At 32.2% G+C, this 25,373-nt stretch overlaps 1 long non-coding RNA gene across 2 annotated transcripts; it reads right to left on the reverse strand.

Moving 5' to 3' along the window:
* Window positions 1-398: 398 nt before the first annotated feature.
* Window positions 399-25,353, reverse strand: LOC117682653 (uncharacterized). 2 transcript variants are annotated; one of them, XR_010712853.1, is made up of 6 exons: window positions 24,945-25,353; window positions 9,959-10,330; window positions 9,833-9,862; window positions 3,417-9,503; window positions 1,615-1,771; window positions 399-1,010 (listed from the first exon to the last, which is right to left on the reverse strand). It is a non-coding gene; the product is annotated as an uncharacterized lncRNA (long non-coding RNA). The 2 variants fall into 2 exon arrangements; XR_010712852.1 differs by lacking the exon at window positions 24,945-25,353 and adding an exon at window positions 21,401-21,591.
* Between the last annotated feature and the right edge of the window lie 20 nt (window positions 25,354-25,373).

Raw genomic sequence — 25,373 nt, forward strand, 5'->3', positions numbered from 1 at the left:
AATATTATACATTTATAAATTTCAAGTGACAGCGTGGGTCAGTAATTCATCAAAAGAAAAAAAACATGAGAGATAACTACGACATGCATTACTTCTTTATATTCCATGCGCGGATCCAGAAAGTTTTTCCGCGGGGGGGGGGGGGGGGGGGGGGGTCCGACTGTTATTTGTTGAGTTTGCCAGGAAGGGGGTGGTCCAAGGTATAATTTTGTAATGTAATTTAAATAAATTTGAATTTTGCAGGGGGGATCTGGTTCCCTCTAGCTGACCACCCCCCCCCCCCCCAAAAAAAAAAAAAGATCCGTGCATGTATTCAGCGACAATCAAAGCCGTGCATTTTTTCATTTTATGTTTTACCTAAATCAATAATTGGTAAATGAAATATATTTTAAAACACATTCTCTTTCAAAATTGCTGTTTATTTTTTTGAAAGTATTCCTCAACATTGCTGTTAGTTTTTAAGAAAGGACAAGCACAAAACTCTTACCCTCACCCCCTTCTTAATAAACAAATACTCAAACAACAATACATGAACAAAAATGTAAATTCCTAGATTTTGAGTGTTGATCACAACAACAAATACATAGATTTTCAAACATTTATTATTCATTTTTCAAGGGAATATTGAAAAAATAACTCATAGTCAGGAAACTGTTAACAAATAAATGATGGTTTAAATAAATAATATTTGCATATGAACATTAATTTTGACTGTTTAAGTTTTAAATATCATTGCTAATAATTTTAAAAAAAAACACCAAGAGTTGCAAAATCCTTAGCTCAGATTCAACATATAAATACATGTACTAAGATCAGGTTTGTATATGTATAATTAACATATATAATCATGTTGATATTTCTGTTTGGAGGTTATCAATGCACATAATTGTTTTCCTCATACAAAATTATGCCGATGGTCTCCACATAGGAAAAGCTGGGTAACAGGCAGGAACATAGGGAGGTAGAACCAGCCAATTCACCAATTGATACAGATGGTCTCACGCATAAGCCTACAAAGTTTAACATACCGGTATTAACATTATATATTTTAGCACTTGCACTTTACAACAGTATAAACTAAACAATGTCAAATGACGAAAAATGAACTTTCACCCTGAGAAATCTTTTTTGATAAAAAACAAACCCTATGAGCAAAGAGTTACATGTAGCCTCTGTGAAAAAACACACCGTTACATAGAAGAATAATTGGAAATGCCACTTGGACATTTACATGTACATATATTTTATGTTCTTTCTTCCTAAATTTTGATTTCTTTATATATTAAATATAAATATATATTATTATTAACATTACAGATTTTCTTGTGGCAATTAACGAATGTTCCCAATATACTAAATAAAATCAAGAGAACTTAATACTCCAAGATGACTTAGATATAGATGTTTACAATAGCAGAAAGAACCCCCCCCCCCCTATTAAAACAATCTTTATCGTCAAGGGATAATGCTAAGCAATCAATGTTTGCGATATAGTGCATACTCTCAAAGCAAGTTTAATTACATTTCCAGCAGAATGAAAACACACAAATACATGCAGTGTAGTCTCCACCCACAGAAAATATATATGTAAGGCACTGTATTTTTAAATCGTACCAAAAACATGTTAAATGCAATTGGATAAATTCAACTTAGGGGCTGAAGCAGTTGATTGTAATGAGTCACTGGAGCATACATCATATGGAATCAAACACCATGACACGGGTACCCCGCATCTTTCACCTCTTCTACACAACACAAGTAGTATAGGAGTCTACAAATGAAATACATGTATAAGGTACAGCGTAAATGAAATCATAAAAATTACCAGTTATTTAGACTTGAACTCAAATTTTATGCAGCGATACTAGTAATAGTTGATTAGTATGAAGTCTTTGAGGCTGGCGATCAGCTAATAAAGGTGTGAAAAACAAAAAATAGCACCTCTTATTTTGAAACCTCAAGGCTATCACTCTTTTTCTTTCTAGATTATGTATTCCGGTCAATTAAAACAAATAAAGTCAAAATTTTACAGTGCACTACATAAAAGCTTTGAATCGACATAGCCGCCTTAACTTCAGATAAGTCTCAACGAAATGTTTTGACTGACCCCTGTCATTGAAAGCAGGGTGTACAGTAATTGCATGATGCGAGTTGAATGAAGGGGATGACAATCTAGTTGTAGCTATTAACAATGTAATGTTACCTAACAAAGATAACTGTATTGCTTTGAAAAAAATCTTTAATTGTCTGCAAGGACAGTCAATGCGCCTGACAAATAATTTCATTTAAAAATTGTTCTGATAATTTAAACATGTTAAAAAACCTGATCATGTTGATATTTAAGATGACACGGGTACCCCGCACCTTTCATTTAAAATTGTTCTGATAAATTAAACATGTTAAACAACCTGCATGATCATGTTGATAGTTAAGACTGGTCAGCAAAACAATACAATATTAGAGACTCAGAGGTAATAATTCTCACAACAATTAACCTATCTTGTATCATCTTTTTTTTTTATTCTAGACCATAATTTTACCTATACTGGTAATATAAATTATGACACACTGTTATATTGAAATTAATTCTAAATAAATATTAAGACTATTTAATTTCAATGTAAACAAGCTAAGCAGTGACATTTTCATTTGAAGCCACATGGATCAGCAGTCAGGCTTCAGGATCATGAAGCAATCTTAGACTTAAGTCAAAAATTGCACACTGTCTTAACGCCTCTAGATTGAAATCACTGACAAAATTGAAATGCTACTAACATTGTCTTGATATAGATTTGTCAATGACAAATTTTAATCGATATTTTATGATGAACAATAATATTATGGTTGCCTGAAATTTTGACTTAGTCTAATATTCCTTCATGATCCTGAAGTGATACTTTAAGGCAATTTGTAAGAGTAAAACTGATTTCTTTTAATTAATTGGTACACCAGTCCATGTAAATATACCAACACAGTCTAAAACAGTGGCACTACTTATCATCTACATTGATACATGTAAGGCTTCGCTGATAAATAATCAATGTGGAACTGGAAGGTTGTGCATTCAGGTAAAATCTGATGTCATGGGGAAAAGCTGATAAATCGCCATCGACATTTATTTGTCCAAGACGTTTTTAACAAGTTGGATTTAAATACTCTTTAAATATTTTTTAAAATAATAAGTTATATGCAATTAAAGTATAGATATACATAATCATTTGTGTAACAAAATGACATGCTAGTGCTTTGAAAAGTAATAAAACTTCATAATTATTTACAACATGTGGTCGTATGAAAACACATAACGTTATTGATCCGTACATCACTTTGTTGTTTCAGCACACAATAAGTACTGCGTTTACATTCTTTATCATACTGTTTGCGTTAGTTTATGAAATGATTTGACCAATACTTACCATATCTCCTGCATAGTTCGACATCCACACGCATAGTATCAATCCACAACATCTCGGCGCACATGTTTACATCCATGCCTGCCATTTTGCTACCAGCTAAAAATAGTCGACACGTCACGGATCGATACAAGCGTCGGAAGGGAGCGGATCGGAACCAAACGACAATTAATGTTTTCATTGAAAATAAGTAAATAAAGATCATTATTGCACAATGAGGGGTTTAATATTTGATTTAACTCTCTTCAACAAGAAATTAAATCCAAAAACTAATCAGCTACCATTAATTGCGTGGACCCTGAGGTCCACGCAGAAAATATATAAGCGAGGTTAAACCGGATGCTATGGGGAAAATTCAGCCTGCGCATGAGCTAGCCTGGTTCCTGTGCGTAATGGGTAGCTCAGGGAACCAGGCTAGCATACGTTTATCTAAATCGGGATCGGGATTCCGTGCCATATGCACACATAAGTTCAAAGGCGCTGTAATTATAAAGTTGTCGGTAAACAGTTCGGAAACAAAGGATTCCTTTTAAAAAATGATTGGCATGTGATATGAACTATCAGCATTATGAAATAAGTTAATGTTATGCCGAAACTACAACATGCATCAAATAGCATAATTTGCAATGTTTTGTTGTTTTCCGAATACACAAGTAACTTAACTTTACTTTTATAGTAGGCGAGGCTAGAGAACTTCCCGATTAAATTTTTTAAGCATTTAAGTACGATTGAATAATTATGTCACTGTATAAAAGTTTAAATCTCAAGAAAAATGCATCATATGAATATGAAATTTTTAATTTACACAAAGCTGTCACTGCATAGTTAACAAAGTAGTGCGAATCGTAATGTGTGCGCAAATAGTAGAATTCATCGAATGCCTGATACTGTACATGCAAACTTCACTCATAGATAGATCATGATTATTTTAGAAGTATGAATCCTTTAAATTCTGAGATAAAAAGTCAGGGCTATACATACATGTATACGTAATAGAACGTACAAATTTAGTGGTTAAAAACAGAGGGCTAGAGTCGGTGGAATCTCTGATAATCTTAAGGCTATCACTTTTTCGTTGGAAACATACAAATGGTCCACGTATTGTAGTCCTTTTTTAAAGGACAGCAACTTGTAGATGCTATTTACGTTAAATTACATATCTAATGAATATTCATGAGTTCAAAGTTGATCAAAATAAGCCCCGCCTCCAAATTCCAGCCTTAACTGTGCTGCGTGTCAATCTTTTGTTTTCCCCTGGCCCGGTCATGCCTACCCATTTAACCAAGACTCATGGATGCTATAAATTGCTTGAAACACGCCTTTTTAAGGTCTTCCGTTTCCAACGGAAGACCTTATAGTTTTCGTACTGTTTCTTCTTTTTTTCCCCAAATTTTGTGCACGAGATTTCTCGAAAACTGTTCCACCGATTTCAACTATTTTTTCACAGAAGATGGGACTTGATGTAAACTTAATACTTTTTTGAGTTTTGTCCTGTCGTCACTTCCGGTACCGATTTATCGGCCATTTTGTACATTTTTACGACCTATTTTGTGCAGAGCTGATCTCAAACACTATCAGAGATATGACTATAAAATTTTCAGGCTAAGTAGTCTATAGTTTGAAGTTGTGCACTATTATGTTGTTTTACGCCAGTGGCGCCGTTTCGTGGAGCTCGCCTAGGCACGAAAATTGGGTACGAATTTTCATTCAAAATTTTCATACGTTTTGATCTGTATCTTTTTATCAGTTGATATTTTGTTAAGACATATATAACAAAATTAGTAGATAATCAAAAGTTCTTTCCAACAAAATAAAAAACAGGGACTGGCCCCTTTTTATAGGGGCCAAGACACTTGTAAACTCTATTACAAATTATTTAAAAACGATAGAAATGTTATAATGCATTATAGAAGCAAAGTTGTTGATCGTAACAATATATATCAGAAAACATCATTGCCACGCCCATTACGTAATTAGGGATTTTAAGGGGCCAAAATACTTAAACTTTGACGCAATATATATAGAAAAGGAGACATATTTTGTTAAGCATTGTAGAAGAGAAAATATTTGCATTAATAATTCTAATCGAATCCATTTATCAAAGCACCAAAGTCTGTTTCCATTAAGGATCTAGAGGGCTGGTCCTTCAACTATTCAATCATTTGTATCTAGAAAATGAACAACAATTCTAGATAGGTGTAAGAACAACAAATTTTAGTATTCGTGAGACCTTTCGAATGAACTCAAGAAAAAGGTGCTGGCCCCTTAAATTAGGGGCCAAAACAGTCCTAAAGTCTATTACACATACCTTAAAAAGATAAAGATTTTGTAATGCATTATATAAGCAAATTTGTTGATCGTAACAATATATATCAGGTAAAGGGTGCAAAACACAGTTTTATATGTAACGTTATAAGGACGTTTTCAGATGAGGGGAAAGCAAACCTGACCCCTATAAAAATAAATTGTAAAAACATGTTACATATATATCTATATATCAATAGAAAGATAAAATTGTGAATATTTTAAATATTTAAGAATAATGCACATGTAACTTAATGCTAGAATTTATTTGGCACTCAAAACATGCGGAAAATAGACGAAAGGATGCCTCGAAATGCAGTACACCCATCCATTTTAGGCTCCCCCTAAAAGCAGAATGCAACCAAATCAGCAATTTTAATTTCTGTACATTTTCAAGAACAAGTCCTTAGGCATCGTTTGATAGTATTTTCAGGGTACATTCGCCAGCTTTTTAAAGAGCTATGTCACCTGCTAAAAAATTAATGAAATTCTACATGTGTTAAATCCGGATGTTTTTGGAGTTACCTCCCTTTATTTTAGAGTCTCACAAAATTAATTTTTAAAATTTTTCTACATACTTTTTTCATGTATTTGACAGATAATCAAGTATATTATGCAATTGAGAATTTAAAAAATTAATTTTCATGTATACCGCGTAAAAATAGCAGGAAAATTCCTACCCATCATGCTTTTCCCCAGAGAAAAACCCCCTGGATTTTATACGAAACTGTGTTTAGCTACCAAAATCATTGCAACGCCCATTTATTACGTAATCAGGGATTTTTAGGGGCCAAAGTACTTAAACTTTGACGCAATATATTTAGAAAAGGAAACATATTTTGTTAAGCATTGTAGAAGAGAAAATGTTTGCATTTATGATTCTAATCGATTCCATTAATCAAAGCACCATCAAAACACTAATGTCTGTCTCTATTAAGGATCTAGAGGGCTGGCCCCTAAAATATTCAATCATTTGTATGTAAAAAATGAACAACAATTTTAGATAAATGTAAGAACAAAAAATGTTAGTATCCGTGAGATCTTTCGAATGAACTTTAGAAAAAGGGGCTGGCCCCTTACATCAGGGGCCAAGACACTCGTAAAATCTATTACACATACCTTAGAAACGATCAAGATTTTCTTATGCATTACAGAAACAAAGTTGTTGGTCGCAGCAATATCAGTTTGTAAAACTCATTGCCAAACCAATTGATGACGTAATTAGGGATTTTAGGGGACTAGAATCTTAAATCTTTACTGTTCTTATGTGAAAAAGCAAAACTCTTTGTTAAACATTTCAAGGGATATTGACAATCGTATGCATTATCTGAAAGGGAGTGGTTGAGGGGGAATTCTGAAATTTCATTCTTTTTTTTTACAGTTTTGAGGTTTTCTCCGCTTTCAATGAAAATCTTTCTTTCATTTCTGCAATTTATATTCATCTTACCATAAGAATGCTTTGAGCCAAATTTGGTTGAATTTGGTTTGGTGGTTTTAGAAGTTCAAAATGTAAAACGTTTACAGACGGACAGACAGACGGACGGACGGACGGACAGACGGACGACGGACAAAAGGTGATCAGAATAGCTCACTTGAGCTTTTAGCTCAGGTGAGCTAAAAACAGAAAAATAGAATTTGACCAAAATCGTGATCATGCCCCTAGATAGTGGTATTAGATACTTCCATGTTGTTTCTTTCCTGTGGTTTTCACCTAACAGCGAATCTGTAAGTTATGACTTTGAATCCCGCTGGGGGTACTACAATTTTTTACACTCCAAATATTTATAATACTGATTTTTGGATAGATAGTGTACATGTAAAAAATTCTAAACCGATGAAAGAATTTTAATTATAATATACTTTAGTCCATATTAATATCGGCAAATGTCCCATACCACCTTAAGCAGATGCAAAAATGCCACCTTGGCAACTACATAATTATCCAGCACAGTGTTTATTGTTCTATTAATTCCCTGAAAATTTAATATCCCCCTCTAAAATAAGATGACATCTTTTTTACCCTTATTCCGCCTCTCCTATCCCCTCTTTCTTCCTTCTCTCTCTCCTGTCTCTCTCTCTCTCTCTCTCTCTCTCTCTCTCTCTCTCTCTCTCTCTCTCTCTCTCTCTCTCTCTCTCTTTCTTTTGGTTCAATAATAAATGAACATTACTTAGCATAAATGTATGAATGAAAATTAAAATATTTCAAGAGAGTTACAAACAATTAGACTTAAGCTTTTACAAAATTCAGTTGTAATTTCTTTTTTTTTCTTTTTTAAGGGGGGGGGGGGTCGAGTAACAACGCTCAATTACGGTATTTGTGTGTATAAACACAAATATTACAATGTAACTAAACTTGAACATTCTTATTACAAATGTGATTTTATATAATGCTACTTTGACAAATTTTACTCCAATCGCCCTTTAAAAATATAGTCTTCAAGATTCATAAAGAGAAATTGAAAACAATTTTTACCGCTCAAAAATCCTCTCCTGCTTGGGGGGGGGGGCACAAAAACTTGTTTACAATTTCTCTTTATGTCTATTTTTTTTTAATTTAAAACCAAATTCATAAAAGAAATCAATTTTTTCAGTAAAATTAGAACATTATATATGTGCAAACGCCTTTTTTTTTAATGTCAATGAGGAAAAGTAATATAAAAACATAAATATCATTAACAAAACCAGTATTGACAAGAAATACAACTGACTAGTTTTTGAAGTGTTTGTCCATAAATTGTGCATTTTCTGACTACCTATTAGTAGTAAAACATAAATACATATAGAAAATCAAACATGCATTAAAATAAGATACACACAAATACAAATAAAGGGAATACAAAATAGGAAGGAAGATAAAAGGTTTTCTTTGCAATATTTCACCAGCAAGTTGAGTGTAGCTTTTTCTTATAGAAAACAGATCGATATAATGATCATTCGATCTAAAAGAGACACGCTGATTGGTTAAAACTTGATACATCCAGCAGGCTTAAAATATTAAAAAATGACTTAAAGATAACACAAATTATCATATGACATTTGATGTGAATCTGGGAGACACAATGATTGTAAACTATAACATAATAAATATAAAATGAATACCTCATTCATGAATCTAAGAGAATAATTGGAAAGAACATGACAAAACACAAAGTTACACAAACTGCCGATAGCAAAAAAGCTTGCTTCTTTATTCTATACTCTGTTCCAAAGTTTTGCTTCCACCACTTTTCGCTTGATATTTCAATAATTATAATTAAACGTGTGTGTTTAAACTACGTACATCCACTAATATGAAAAATGTCCAGATTATGTTTTGAAACGCCCCCTCTACCGCTTCAGGTTTTAATACACATCCCAAAATAAAAGGTCTACGGGGATTTTGCATTGCATCAATCATAATTAAGCCCGGATAATAAAGTTAAAAAATTGCGCGAGGTGTCCCGAGTACTTCCAAATGGAGAAAAGATGTAAACATTTCACATGTTAAAACTCCGTAAGAAATTTGTTTTCGTTCCTCTAAACCTATATGCGTGAAAAGGGATAATTTAAATGAGTCATTAGATATCTTGAATATTTTTCAATTCGTCGATTTCAACTGTACTTCTTTCACAGGTATATGTATTTTTTAAAAAATCACCAAAAAGGGATGGAAGCAATAACTTGGGACAGACTACCTTTTATTCAGTATGACATATTCTGAACTTTAATATGACATCATTCGAACCAGTGCAATTTTCATAAAGAAAAAAATGGATCCTTTCACAAACATTGCATGACTACGCACAGCTGAAAAAAAAAATTAAAGTTAACTATTAATTGGTAATTAAAACCGATGAAAGGAAAGGGGGTAATAATTACTCAGAATGCCATCATGAAACAAGTACTTTACTAAAGCACATGCCACCGGTTTTTAATAAAAATAGATCTTATAGCTTATCAAAATATTTTGAAATTGTTCAAAGATTAGAAATTATAATCCATTATAATCCATAGCATGTGCAATTGAGATTTAGATTCAATGAATTGAATAACAACAGTGTGAACTCTAAATACGTGTAAAAATGAAAAAAAATCAATATCGAAAACGTACAAACTGAATCTAGAAAAGTACTAACCACATTTTTCTTGTTTTCTTTCAGAAGATCCTTAGAAAGATTCAAGAGAATGATTTAGGCATACCAAACATTTTACACATGTTTTGGCAAATCGAATTACAAACAGATTAAATATAAGATCAATACCTGTAATATTTAGATATACTATATTTGAAACCATTGGAATCGAGGGGATTTCGTTTCCAGTGGCAACTAAGACGCACGCATAGGATCCCTCATCTATTGTTTGATTGACATCACAAGCCATTATCTTTATCTGTAGGTGTGACGAGATGATAGTTTTGAGGGACGCATCCACTTTGGTTCGAGTCCTTAATTGTTCATCTTGCCAAGAAACACCATCATCTGATATTGATACTATGTTCGTATCGGACCTCTTCAACTGGATAATCTCAATGCTCTCAATGGAAGTCCCATTAACTCTACATCTGATGTCAATGGCATCTCTACCATAATCAATCAATGTGTTTTGAACCTGAATCGATATATAGGCTTGCGCTGCAATAGAAGTTTAGAATCTGTTATATATATATTTATATATATTTGTTATGTTCAGTAGTATATTCTCACAATATAACTCTCTATAGACAAATAGTCAATCATTGTGATATTATCTCGTCCGAAAATATTGAAAAATATTGAAAATGCGACTCCATTCGCATTTTCAAAGAAAAAATAGATGTTTTTATCATAAATCAGAATGATATTACCTGTCGAACAAAACCTGGATTTTTTACTTATGGTGACAGATTTTTTAATATTATTCATACTAGACTTCGTCATAATTGTGTACTAAATAGTGATCTTTTTCGTTGTAATATTATTAATAGTCCACTCTGTTCGTGTGGCAAGCTCGAAGACACTTATCATTATTTTTTACTTGTAATAAATATAAAGAGGCCAAAAATATTATGCTAAATGAAATGTTCAATATTGTAAATTTAAATATTGTTAATACTCATGTCCTACTTTGGGGCGACAACGCAATCAGTGTCAGCGAAAACAAACATTTATTTTCTCTAGTGTATCGTTATATCAAAGATACAAACAGATTTAGTTGATGTTTGTACACCATTTAAAATTTATATATAACTGTCATATGATCTGTTGACCTTACATGTTGTGCATACATTATTAATGTATTATATACTTGTATTGGGAGAGGGCGGTCTAAGTTTTTGAACTTGTGCCCAATCCCTGTTGTAAATTATGTACAATAAAAATATGTTGAAATCAAAAATATTGACCGGTCAATATTTTTTTTATTGTTATACCCCTGAAAAACAGTTACTATATGACTCTATACGAAAAAAAAGTCCAGCATTTTGACTGTGGAACTGGAACTGTTGGATTGGAACTGTTAAAATCGACTGTTAAAAAAACTGTTGACCGGTGACGTCACAACAAAAAAGTGTTATTGATTAGAAGGGGTATAACAAAACAGTTATTGACTGTGTCTTGGGCAACAGTTGATCTGTCGGACCGGCTCGCAAACTGTTGCCCACGGCCTTCGGTAGGAATAATATCTAGAGAATATTCCCTCTATTTTAATTAATTGCCTCTGATTTGTTGATTCCTAAACGGTGACGTAAATAAATCTTGGCGACTCCAAAACAAGGTGACGTTATAATAGGCAATTGGTCAAGTCAATTTAAAAACAACGGACGCGCAATGTGACGGTTTACTATCACAGGCACGTAGCATCGTTTTTGAAAGTGGGGGGGGGGGGGGGGGGCAGACTCATCCAAAAAATCTTGACAAGCAAAAAAAAAAAAAAAAAAAAGGGAAATTTAAACTTTTCCAAAATCGTCAAAATCCTATTCCGGGGGGGGGGGGGGGGGGGGGGGGGGGGCTGGCGTAGTATATAACTTCAATTTCAATCCTCTTTCCTTATTTTCATATCAATTTTTTACATACTCCCAATAAAGTGGGGGGCCAACTCCATGGTAATTCAATTTTCTATATGTAAATTTTAACAAATTTGTTGCTGCGAGAAAAAGTGGGCCTCCCCCCCCCCCCGACCCCCCCTGATGCTACGTGCCTGTATCATAACGGGTATATGGATTCGCGAATTATTGTGAAGTAAAATCAGGTAAAACATCTTTAGCTTAGTTCCTACGGACGGTGAAATATCACCAGTGACCTTTTGATGCCGGCGATATTATGGAAATAAACATATTGAGCCGAGAAACAGCGATCCTGTATTCAAATCCTTTGTTCATTTTTGGTTTGTTTCTTCATATACCAAAACAAATGTTGACTGTGTTTCCGGGCAACATTCATTGATTATATTAGCCCCCTTGGGACGAATATATTGCCTTAATATATATATATATATATATATATATATATATATATATATATATATATATATATATATATATATATATATATATATATATATATATATATATATAATATCTTCTTTTTTTTAAGGAATGAATTTAGTTTCTACCTATGTTTTACGATATAACATAACTTGAAACAGTATACTCTTTATAAACCACGAAGCGGTTTATAAAAAAGTGTTAACTGTTCCGAGAAATGTTATACTCGTATCACATAGGTAGAAATTAAATCTATCCCTTATAGCGAGCGCAGCGAGGCGGGGCGAGGCGCCACTCGCGTAGCGAGCTCCATAGACAACGCATACGAACGGAGGAAATTCGAGTTGAAATCTGCACATTGTTCAAAGAAAATGTTGTGGACCCGCGTGAAAAAGTTCTACATATCCCAACAAGATATCATATTGACGCAAGCGTCAAATGGGCCGCAAAAAATATAATTGTTGTATAAATCATTGGTTGTTTACATAAAAACACACCACAAAGAAGAAAATAAGAGTTGGTTGTACTAATTTGTATGGTAAATTTTAATATACTTTCAGCAACTTTCTTTGAAGTTTAACATTTTACTATTATCATAAAGAATCGATTTCGTTACTGTAAGCATTTCTAACGGAAATTGTATGATCATGGCCATAGTATGAAGTAATGGAGAACACATTGATTTTTACATTACTCTAATAAAAAGTTCAACTTATCATTTTTCTCTTGGAGATTATGTATTTCAATCCATTTTTTTTCGTTGCATTGTATTGAATGAAAACTTAATGCATTATATAGTCATTTTATTTGACACGGCACTTAGAAATTCAAATGTATCATTTATATAAAATTTAATGACATTCAGGTCTTTCGTATTTCAGGTCTTTAGTATGTCCCGCATACCGATCGCAGATCCTGATGCATTGTTTTGAAAAGAATGAAGAACTCCGAAATTTTCCGAATAGATTATAGTATCGATAAAAACGCGCCAAATACGACAATCTACTAAGTATGACATACTTTTCATTTACGAGTAAAACAAAAAATATGTGATATTTTCTAAAAGGCATAAAACATATTTCTACATGCAAATTTACGTTTAATTCATAAAAATAAGCATAGTATTAATTCTATTAAAAAAGAACCATCCCGCAGAAACGCAGTAACAATATTTAAATGTGTATCAAATAACGGACCGCCTTCTGGCGGCCCGTAATAATCCTTTGCGGTGCATAGCAACATGGTGGAACAGGAAGCGTTTCTACGGAAAAGTCTTACCTGTAAATCGCATACATAATTTTCATTTAACAATAAAAAAAACCTTTTAAAAACATTAAAGTAAACAACACATATGCTTACGTTAAAAAAACCATCTGAACTTTTGCTGACATATGACGTCATTTCCTTCCCCGATTTTTTACGACAATTTACGAAAACTGTCGAGCGCAAAAGCTAAGTATGACGTTACAGTGATCTCGGGCTATATAATTTCCAGCAATAAATTTAGAGGTTGATCAAGCATCTGTACTGGATGTAACGTGTAGAAAGTACTCAATATCAGTGTTAATTGTGACTCTTTGGCTGATTAGTTTTGTTTTGATAAATTTTTTTCAGTAAATACACATGCAAGTTCCATGCTAAATTTACTGTCATATTGATCCAAACATATATGCATACCTTAGGTAGGTGAAAAAAATTATCAAAAAAGAAAAGAAAAGTCCAATCATTATTATATCTACGTGCAGCTACGTCATTTTGTAATGAATAAATAAAAGAAAAAAAATTAAACTGTTAAAATATCTACATGTATTTGTTCTCGTTGCATATGTGGTCAAACCTTTAAATAATGTTGGATAACACACTGAAAAGGGTGAGGGCACATGTCTACAACGCTTATATAACGTACAAAAATTGAAAAGATTAAAAACAAAACTGATGTCACAGAGGAAAATAATTAAAACACATATAACAACAAGGAACAAAATGAGAAATAACACAGACACACAATTTATTGTTTACTGATTTTACATGTAATGATCATTATTAAACGGTAAAGGAATAATAAAACATATTTGTATTTACATAAAAAAAACCAAAAGGCTTTTATCTAGTAAATATTTTAATAAGTCTGTTCAACATTTTATTAATGCTCAGTGGTAGTTTGTTTAAGTGTATAAGCCTAGGAAGGGACCATTGGAATAAAAGTTTAATAACTTTGGGTTAATTTTTAGCCGGGCTCTGCTGAAAGCAGAGTCCTGGCTATAGGCAGGCCAATCACCAATGTTACTATAAATAGCACAAATAAAGAAAAAACCAAACAGCGTCAAGGTAAAGCTTCCGCTATACCAAATAGTTACCCAAAGAGCCACGTTTTGTCAAAAGTGTTGGCATTTTGTTTCTTTTTTTAAATTTCGAATGAATTGTCTCTCTATTTTTAGTTTTCTTATTAATAACGTGTTTTTAAAACATTACTATTCATTTTGGACACATACAATGCGCATGAATTTCCATGAACTACTTTGCTGCACGATGAAGAAACGGGGATTGAATATATAATGCTTGTTGCAAAATTCAAGGCAGCAACTGTTGAACTTTTTAACTTCTACTAGACAGACTTATTTTTGGTTTATAGCCGCTTTCAAAATTTGGTCGCTCTCTGATGCTTTGCCGACATTAAAAGCATAAGAGAGAGAGAGAGAGAGAGAGAGAGAGAGAGAGAGAGAGAGAGAGAGAGAGAGAGATATTTTCAGTCTTTATAACACAATATGCATAAAGACACACCAAAAGAGCCCGGCTTTCAGTACTTCAGTACTTTGATTTGGTTGTGCAATAATGATCATTGTTTACTTATTTTCACTGAAAACATTTATTGTCGTTTGGTTCCGATCCGCTCCCTTCCGACGCTTGTATTGATCCGTGACGCTTAACCAATGCAATAGAATATCCTTTTGTTACACAAAGGATAATATATCAATACTTGATTTCCATATATGCATTAATTATTTTAAAGAATATTTTAAGAGTATTTAAATCCCACTTGTTGAAAACGTCTTGGACAAAATAGTGGCGATGGCGATTCATCAGCTTTTTCCCATCAGACATAAGATTTTACCTGAATGCACAACCTTCCAGTTCCACATTGATAATTTAATCAGCGACACCATACATTTATCAATGTAAATGATAAGTAGTGCCACTGTGATAGACTGTGTTGGTATATTCACATGGACTGGTATATGATCAATATTTAGTATTTTGCATGTGTACCAATTATATAATTAAAGGAAATCATTTTTACTCTGACAAATTGCTCTAAAGTATCACTTCTGACTGCTGATCCATAAGGCTTCAAATAAAAATGTCTCTGCACAGCTTGTTTACATTGAAATTTTGGAGCTAGAATTATTTTTCAATATAACAGTGTGTCATAATTAGTTATATTACCAGTATATGTAAAATTATGGCCTAGAATAAAAAAATGATACAATTTAGGTTAATTGTTGTGTGAATTATTATCTCTAATACTAGTATTGTACTGTTTTGCTGACCTGTCTTAACTATTAACATGATCAGGTTTTTTTAACATGTTTAATTTATCAGAACAATTTTAAACAAAATTATTTGTCAGGCTCGTTGACTGTTCTTGCAGACAGTTAAAATATTTTTCAAAGCAATGCAACTATCTTGTTAGGTAGCATTACATTGTTAATAGCTACAACTAGATTGTCATCACCTTCATTCAACTCGCATCATGCAATTACCATACACCTTGATTCAATGACAGGGGTCAGTCAAAACATTTCGTTGAAACTTGGAGTTAACGCGGCTATGCCGATTCAAAGCTTTTATATAGTGCACTGTTACAATTTGACTTTATTTGTTTAAATTGGCCGGAATACATAACCTAGAAAGAAAAGAGTGATAGCTTTGAGGTTTCAAAATATGAGGTGCTATTTTTGTCTTTCACACCATTATTAGCTAATCGCCAGCCTCAAAGACTGCATACTGATCAACTATTACTTGTATCGCTGCATAAAATCTGAGCTTAAGTCTAAATAACTGGTAATTTGATGATTTCATTTACGCCGTAGATTATACATGTACTTTATTTGTAGACCCCTATACTACTTGTGTTGTGTTGAAGAGGTGAAAGGTGCAGGATACCCGTGTTATGGTGTTTGATTCCATATGCTGTATCCTCCAGATTTTCATTACAATCAACTGCTTCAGCCTCTTATTGATAAACATATTGATAAACAAAAATAACTGGTTGTGCGAATATAAGATAATTAAAACAATATTCAAGAATTATGAAAACAAATTGGATCTTAGAGTTTACCAATATATGAAACAAGTACAATTATATACCTCTTCGTACAATCATTACTCAACTAAAGATTTCTATAATCATTTCATAAAGAAGAAATTTCAAAAACCAACCATGCAATCAAAATACAATAAAGAATTTGATATTCTAAAGAAGCGATTGGCAAAATATTTATATGAATGAAATCGTTTTGTTACAAGACAAAAAGATTTCGGAATTTAATTATAAATTGTTAAATAATTTACTTTCAAATAATTATTTTGTGAGTAAGATAAAAAAAATTTGTGATTATATGTGTAAAATATGTACAGAAAAAGTTGAAAATTATTTTTGAGTGTGTGAATGTACAACATACATGGAAGATAGTGAGCAATATTTTTGGTTTTGATGTAAAATGTAAACACATAGTTATTGGTTTTTACTCTGTAAGAAATGAAACCACTGTCATGTATAATTTACTTTTATCTTTTGTTGCATTAAAAATTTACAAATATAAGATGTTTTGTAGACTAGAAAATATTGTAGAAACATCAGAAGGACTCGTATGTAATTTGAAATTATGCATTCAGAAAAACTTAGAAATTCTACATTGTATCGGAAATACTAGATGTTATTCATTCTTCAAAACGCTCTTGGATAAATTGTAGATAATTTTATGTTACCATGGGTGACCTGGCCCATGGTTTTTCACATAAATAGGGAGGTAAATAGAGACTGTGATGACGATGGATCTAACTCCCTACAAAACGCTTTTCTTATTACAGCCTATCAACTTCAATATTTCTGTACACTTATCTTTATTCAGATCAATCAATAATAATATCATCTTTGTAAAAAAAAATGACAGTGATTTGTATAAAATATAATTGTAACTTTATATATATATATATAAGATGTGTTTATATTTACAAGACCTTTTATTTGATATCAAGCAATAAGGGCTGGCCCCTCAAATAAGGGGCCAAGAGGGCTATAAAGTCGTTTTAAAATAACTCTTTACTGAAAAATAATTTGTTATTTATTATAATAGCTAAAATGTTCATTGTACAGTTGTTTATCTATACGGTACCTTATCTAAGCCATGTGTAACATAATTATAAGTTTCAAGAGGTCAGATGTCCAAAAGTCTGATCATTAATATCTAGAAAAGGAGAAATATTTGAAAAGCATTGTAGAAGAGAAGTTGCTCAAAATAATGTTCTTAACAAAATGGTACCTAATTTTTTTGGTGGTCCCGGTAAGGAGTTTACGGGTCGACCCCTAAAACACACTTGTTCGGATATCTCTAGAACGGTTAACAATTCTTGAATACTTTTTGAACAAAATATGTTTATATTTTCAAGACCTTTCATTTGATATCAAGAAAAGGGGCTGACCCCTCAAATTAGGGGCCAGTAGGGCTCAAAGTCTTTTCATAATAACTGATTTTTAGTAATAATTTGTTAAAAGCAAAAAAAGGAGCTATTTAATCATAATTTAAAACTAAAATCTGTTTCAAAATCAGACGATATAGGGGTTTATAAATTGATTTTTCCGAAAATTTTGATTCCACATTCTTGGTTAAGAAATGTTTAATATTTTTATTTCAGAGTTAAATTAACTCGTACCTAATCAAGAAGGGTTTTGTTAATTCGTACTGAAAATTTTTCGAGTTTTTGGTAAGTTCGGAAGTCAGTGTGTTTTTACAACAATATAAAAACAAATTAAAAACATTTGACAGAATGTACATGTTTACTTTAAAATGTGAATTACGGGGGCATTACAAGATCTATCGGTATTATTTTTTTTAATTAGCCTTGAAGAGACATTAAAGCTAATTCTCCTCATCTTCGTTATTTCCCTTTTTAAACACAGTTAGAAAAAAAGAAAAAGAAGTCGTGCATGTACTGAAAGATTTAATCTTTTAACTCTAACAATAAGCTCGCAATTGCGTGTTAAAGATTATGCCGGAATTCAAAATTTATATCTTTAAAAATTTGTTCTCAAAACATGTCAAATCTGTAGAAATTCGACATCTTTTCACCCCCTTGCAGAAAGTTACGCTGAAACGTTTACAATCGATGCGCTAAGCTGTTGATCAAAAGGCCGATCCATGCAGCAACATGTTCAAGAGTTATAATTGGTTATTTATCATAGTTTATATTGTGAATCATTATGATTAAAATCGTAACTAACAAAATATATTTTCTGTTTTGTAAAATATCTATTATATAAGCAAAGTAGATTTTATTCTGTAGTATTTAGTATTGCAAACTCTTCATTGATAATCCAAACCTTTTATACCTTAAATTTCCAGGAAAAAAATCACCGATTTTTGGGAGTTGATTTTAATCAACTTTCCTATGCAGTTACTCTGGCAAATCGAAAGTGAAACTGTGTTTAGACCTAAGCACAAATCGTCGCCGTTGACAGACTTATTTCTCGAAAATAATCGATTATTCGATGTGATTCATTCTGAAGCATTGTTTTTCAAGGAAACTAATTTACAAGTACTTTTTAAAAAGTCGATTTAAATAATATAAATAATTAAGATATTTTTTGTAGTCGTATGTGTTCCTACGCCACAGCTCAATACTAGTATACTCTCCTTTAACAAGACGCTCGGCTGTCTTCGTAAATCTCCAACAAGCAGAGAGTCTCTCTTTCTTGTCGGAGATTATCGGACACAACTGAGCGGATGGTTAAACGAGACTTGAGTTAAATATTGCTTGGATCCATACAATGTTGGAGAAATATTTTCATCACAGGCCTGATACATAGTTTGATTGATTTAGTTCTATCTTTGAATATTAAACAACATGATTAATATATATGGTGTTTCCCGGAAATCTAATAATTGTCGGAAAGGCCCGAAAGTTCATATTATAAAAATGTGCGTAATTCAAATATGGATAAAAAAACTATACTTGTCATGCAAAATTATATTTAAATGTTAGATAAAAAATAGAGAGGTTTAGCAGACCAACGGGTACGCGTACTTGTACGTGTAGGTTACAAGTTAGAACTACGCAGACCAGCTTACATTCCTTTTCTTGTTTAGCAGTTGTAACGTGTACCTGTACATGTAAATGATTTAATGTAATTCTAAATATCCTCTCCTACTAAGCTGAGAATTTTAGTCACAGTCAAAAATTGAGAATTCTGCGTGTGTTAATTTTATTATACATCATTGTTTACATATGTATATTTTTATTTATCACAGATGAATAAAATAACAGAGCCATTGCATGTTTTGAAGGAAGAGATACGTGTATTAAAACTCCACTAACATATCAAATTCTAATGAAAATTTATGTTTGTTGATATCAGTATTCGCATTAAAAATTCAGGCTTAAGGTAGCTCCATACTCGTAAAATTCTCTGACGAAAGTTGAAAAACGGAACTGATTTCGACTTAATAGACTTAAATGTCATCAACTGTTAGAAAAAAATATACATGTCATCACACTTTTTGAGATGCCAGATAAACATAAACTAAAGCATATTTTAGCATAAGAAAAATGTATTTTTTTTTTTTGTTAAAAGTAAAATCTTGTAGGCAGAAATTTGCTTTTCTTGTTTAATTTTAATGTCAACTTTATCAGAAAACTAAAATTACAAACATATTTCAAAATTAATCGTTGGAATAAGAAAAACTATAGCATTTAGACATACAACTGAGAGAAAAGTCAGAAAAAGAGTTATTTCCCCTTTGCATAGATAAAATATATAAAAATTTGGAAATTTAGTATAAAATTAAGTGCGAAAATATCTTGAACCTACCAATAATTCTAATTACATCCATTTGATTATATTCACATAAAATAAATAAAGCTATCTTGCACAATTTTTAAACAATTCAAAGTTTTACAAAAAAGTGTGACATCACAGAACACTCGATCTACTTTAAGAAAAATAAACATATTTGTTAAAATAAATTGCCAACAGGGAAACAGAAACTACAAGTTTGACCTTTCAAGTACTTTGCAATTTACACGCAAGTTCATTCGGGTACTTACGTGTGGAAATTCGTCATTACACAAACTAATTAACGTAGTGCTCACATTTTCCTTTCTACACGTACACGTACGAGTTGGTTTGCTAAACCTCTCTAATTATCAATAAAATCAACTCCCGTCAGAACTTCAATACTTTGATTATTTGTTTAATCTCATCAGAAATAATTCCTCCGTCTTACTTTGATTTACAATAAAAATCATAATATCTAAACTGAAATTGAAAATGAAAGTAGTTGTTTGATTAATTTCACAATCTCACTTGCAATGTTTATTTCAATCACATTTTTTTTGACATTACCTCACACGTGTTTGAATAAAAAGGGTGAAAGCAAAATAATACTCTGCATGGAGCAGGCATTTCTTTACCTATCGGCAAATGTTTTCATAATAAGTATAGATATATCTATTCAAACATCTACAAAATAGAGGGGAAAAAACTGTTTCAGGTTTTTATTTATAAAACAACATGTAGATCTTTTTATCCTTATACAGAGTTGTGAATTTCAAGAGATTGGTTTTACAAAGCTATCATCGATAACCCAGGCATCGACATCTTGTTAAGTGATAAATAAATTAGATATCTGGATAACCAAGACTTCATTCAAAATGGCACAAACCCACGTACAGACGTATGTTCGTTTGTAATCAATCATTTTAAAAGGGAAAGTGTAACATTATTATATATAGTTTACAGTTTACTTATCGTGTATACTTTATAACTATGTTTTAAGCATTCATATACATCACACGTAGCTGCTTTCCGCCGGCACCTTTTTTTTTAAGAGCTCGAAATGAATACAAAATGGCTGTACAATGTTATCACAGTGCACAGCTTGATGCTGACTAACGTTTACTTGTCGATGTTTTGACAAATCATTCATGTAACATTAATGACACCAAGATCAAAATAACATACCATAGCTTATAATGAGCAAGTATCCAAAGAGTATCGCCATGCTCTTCCACCACAAGGATGAAGTTTATGTATCCTCCATGAACGGATTTTGTCATTCAACAACAAGATGCCCATAAGCCGTTCAAGGTCACGTGAGTACAACAGCCGTTAGATAAAAGCAGGAGTTATCGTGATTGGCTTCGGTCGATCACAGTTGTGTCTAATATATGAGACATCACGCATTTTGCTTTATTTACTATACAATGGTAGGTTCAAGTAAATCTTTAATTACTTAAAAGTAATTCTAATGAGTTTGCCTGGATATTAAATCATTAATACAGTTACATACATAATAAAATATTTACATTTTCTTACAGTGTCTTTACCTGTGATAACACTACGTATCGATTTTATAACATAAAACCCATAACTTCAAATGACGTATAATTAAGGCGCCAGCGGGGTTTGCTTATTTATATATATTTACATTATCCAGTGTCTTTGTCTGTGATAACACTACGTATCGATTTTGTACTATATAATCCATAAAACAAATGACACCAAATCGAGGCGCCAGCGGGGTTTGCTTATTTATATTTAAAGATTTAATCGTACGATGGCCTAAAATTATATAAATATAAGTAATAAGGAATCATTATTTGAATATTATGAGGTGATAATTTCCGTCGGGACGTGATCAAATCTATAAAGCCCTTCGGGCTTTATTGGATTTGATCATGCCCCGACCAAAATTATCACCTCCATGCGCGGATCTAGAGGGGGGGTCGGGGGGGTCCCGACCCCCCTGGAAAATGAAAATTTATTTAATTTACATAGTAAAATTATCGCGAAAATATGCCTCGGACCCCCCCTGGCAAACACAATTATCCTTCGGACCCCCCCTGGAAAAATTTTCTGGATCCGCGCATGACCTCATAATACTCAAAGAATGATTCCTTATTCCTTATTTAAGGGCGAGTTGTATCCCATTGTTTGAGTAACATCCGTTGTTACAGTATTTCAATTCAATTCAATGGTTTATTGACATCACCATGTTGGCATACAGTCAAATGAAATCAAATAACTATAACAGAAAGGCTACAGCATGCAAGACAGTTTTATGCAATACTTCATAGTCCCTGGAACGAACTGTTTTCTCTGCATAAAACATTTATCCAGGTAGATAGACGTTTTGTAGTATTATAATGGATTTTCAATTTCTTTATGGGATCAATACCACAGTGCAATTAATCATTGAAAATATCACAATAATGAAATCGAAGATTGTCATACACAGGACAGTAAAGTACAAAAGGTTTTTCATTTTTGACGTATAATTTACAAGCATAGCATAAACGGTTTTCCTTTGGGATAATTGATTTACAATATCTACCCGTTTCAATGAATACGCGATAGTGAACGTGCGCTTATTCTTAATCTTGTTAGTTGGGATCTTTCATGCTCTTTCAAGGAAAACTTTAAGTAATCTTGCAACTTGTACTCGTTAGTGTTAAATATTTTACTGTAAAAATGAAGTTTTCCTGAGTTAGAGGATGAGATTTTGTTCAATTGCTCAAAGATCATATCAACAAAAAAATTATTTAACTTAAACCTCAAATCCTTATGGGAAGAATCTAATAAAAGATGTTAAGTTTAGTTTTTGTTGAAGATTAAAAATCTTGTTTTGCCATGAAGTATAACTCTTTTTCGAAGCTAATGAATTGATCGGAAATAGTAAGTAAAATTAACTAAAGTAACTAAATTGTTTATGTACATCAATACAATATTATATATAAAAGAACTAACCAACTTTTTCGCTGTAAATATAAACAATAAAATGCTTCTTTGATGATTCATGCGAGGTAAATAAAGTAGGTCACTTTGACCTTGATATTAGGATATAAAAATATTATGTTTCCTCAATTATATCGCAAAATGTGATCTTGAATTTCTAGAGGAAAAGGATTTGAAGCATATTAGTTTAACTTTAACCCCCCCCCCCCCTCTGATGCCCAAGTATTGGCTTTGAGGTCACGGTTTGAATAAATACGTTATCTGAGAATACTTTTATAGAATATAATTACAAATGTAGCAATGGAATTCTTCTGAAAAAGTTGTTATATCCTTTTCGTCATATAATTTTACCCCTTCTAGGTCCATAAAATTCGCCAAATGGACTCACACTTTGAACAATTTATAAATATAGGCTATCTGAGGATGCTTGCATAGTAATATAAAAAATTAGCATTTTATTTTTTTTAACACTCTCTTTATATATTTCTGTGTTAAAATTTGAACCCGAAAGATTTGTAGACAGGAGTTTTCACAAAATATTACAACTTTTGCTCTAATTAGGAATATCCAATTAAAAAGACAGACTGAAATCTAAGCACATATTTTTAACTTTTATATATCACTGCACATGTGCAAAAATACACTCTTTAGAAAACTGTTACGCTACTTCACATCTTTTCAACGTTGTTTCCTGCTCTCAGGAACAGGCATCTATCTTGGGTATGCGATAAATAACTCATAGCATAATGTTATCATTATGTTATGGAGTGCAACTTCCATGTAAAACGGAAATAAGGAAATGTGTCTTTAAGATGCTGATATATATCTAAGTATAGCTGAAATGTTTTGCAAGGGATTTTGTGTTATTATAACTTTTGCCTTCATTTTTAACTGAATTAAAAGTTATTCTTGTTTGATACATATCAAATTCGTTCCTAATTTTTTTTTTTTTGGGGGGGGGGGGGGGTTATTTTTTTATTTTTAGATTATTTACATTCATTCAATTGACATTGGAAATAATTTTTAAGATACATAAACATTGATTTCTGCACCCAGTGCAGTAAAGCACATGGTGTTATTGCTCATTTATTAACACGTAATTACTTACACATGATGCATATAAAATGTAATGACTCAAATGCACATTGTGCTTAGAACCTTGAAAAAAGATTATTAAGACACACTAACATCTCTATTTCTGCACTTGATGCAATATTGCATACGATGTAAAACATGTGGTGTCATTGCTCATTACTTAACACGTCATTACCAGCACATGTTACTTACAATGTTTTTTCACACAATACATACAACGTCAGATATTGTGTCTTTGCTGCATGTCATTCGATCAGTTTCATACTCATAATTTTATAGTTAAATCCAGGTAGGTTTCCTTCAAACTGTTAGGAAACATAATAATGGGCAATCTTTGACTTTTTAGAATTTAAGAAATATATATTCAATACATGTATACATTTGTACTTTTGCGCAAAGTTGATAATTCATCAAATTTTGTTTCAAAAGCGTTATTTGCAAATAAACTCGACTTACTATCCCTGGTAGACAGGGGAACAACCTAACGATTTTTATCGATTTCTCATCTCATCGTAAATATGAGGAGTAGTTTAAGTTATTTAAGGCCTCAAATCTCTCAAACAAGAGATGGTACATGTACCATCCCTATTTTTCACAGTAATCGGTTGAACACTATAGTCTGTCCCAAGATATTTATGCTGCATATTTGAACGATTTTTAATAAAAATAAACATACCTGTGACTGAAGTGCAATTAAAATCCCCAAGATAACTTCATTCACAAATTATCATTTTTCCCTCGTAAAAATTCACAGGAACGAAAACAGATTTCCTACGGAGATTTATAATGGGGAATGTTGACATCTTTTCTCCATTCGGAAATACTCGGGACACCTCGCGCAATTTTTCAACGTTATTATCCGGGCGTCTTCATCTCCTTGGCAATGGAAAAACCTCGTAGACTTTTTATTTTTAGCCGTGTACTGATACCCGACAAGCTAGAGGGGGCGTTTCAAAGGGGAAATCTTGGGATTTTTTCATACTATTGAATGAACATCGTCTGAACCAAGAGGTATTTATAAATATTGAATAATTTAAGAAAATATGCGGCAAAAATATCTTGGGACAGACTATAGTAGATGATTTTTAAAGATATCAATGGTTTT

The sequence above is a fragment of the Magallana gigas genome, chromosome 4 (assembly GCF_963853765.1).
Source record: "Magallana gigas chromosome 4, xbMagGiga1.1, whole genome shotgun sequence".
NCBI lineage: Eukaryota > Metazoa > Mollusca > Bivalvia > Ostreida > Ostreidae > Magallana > Magallana gigas.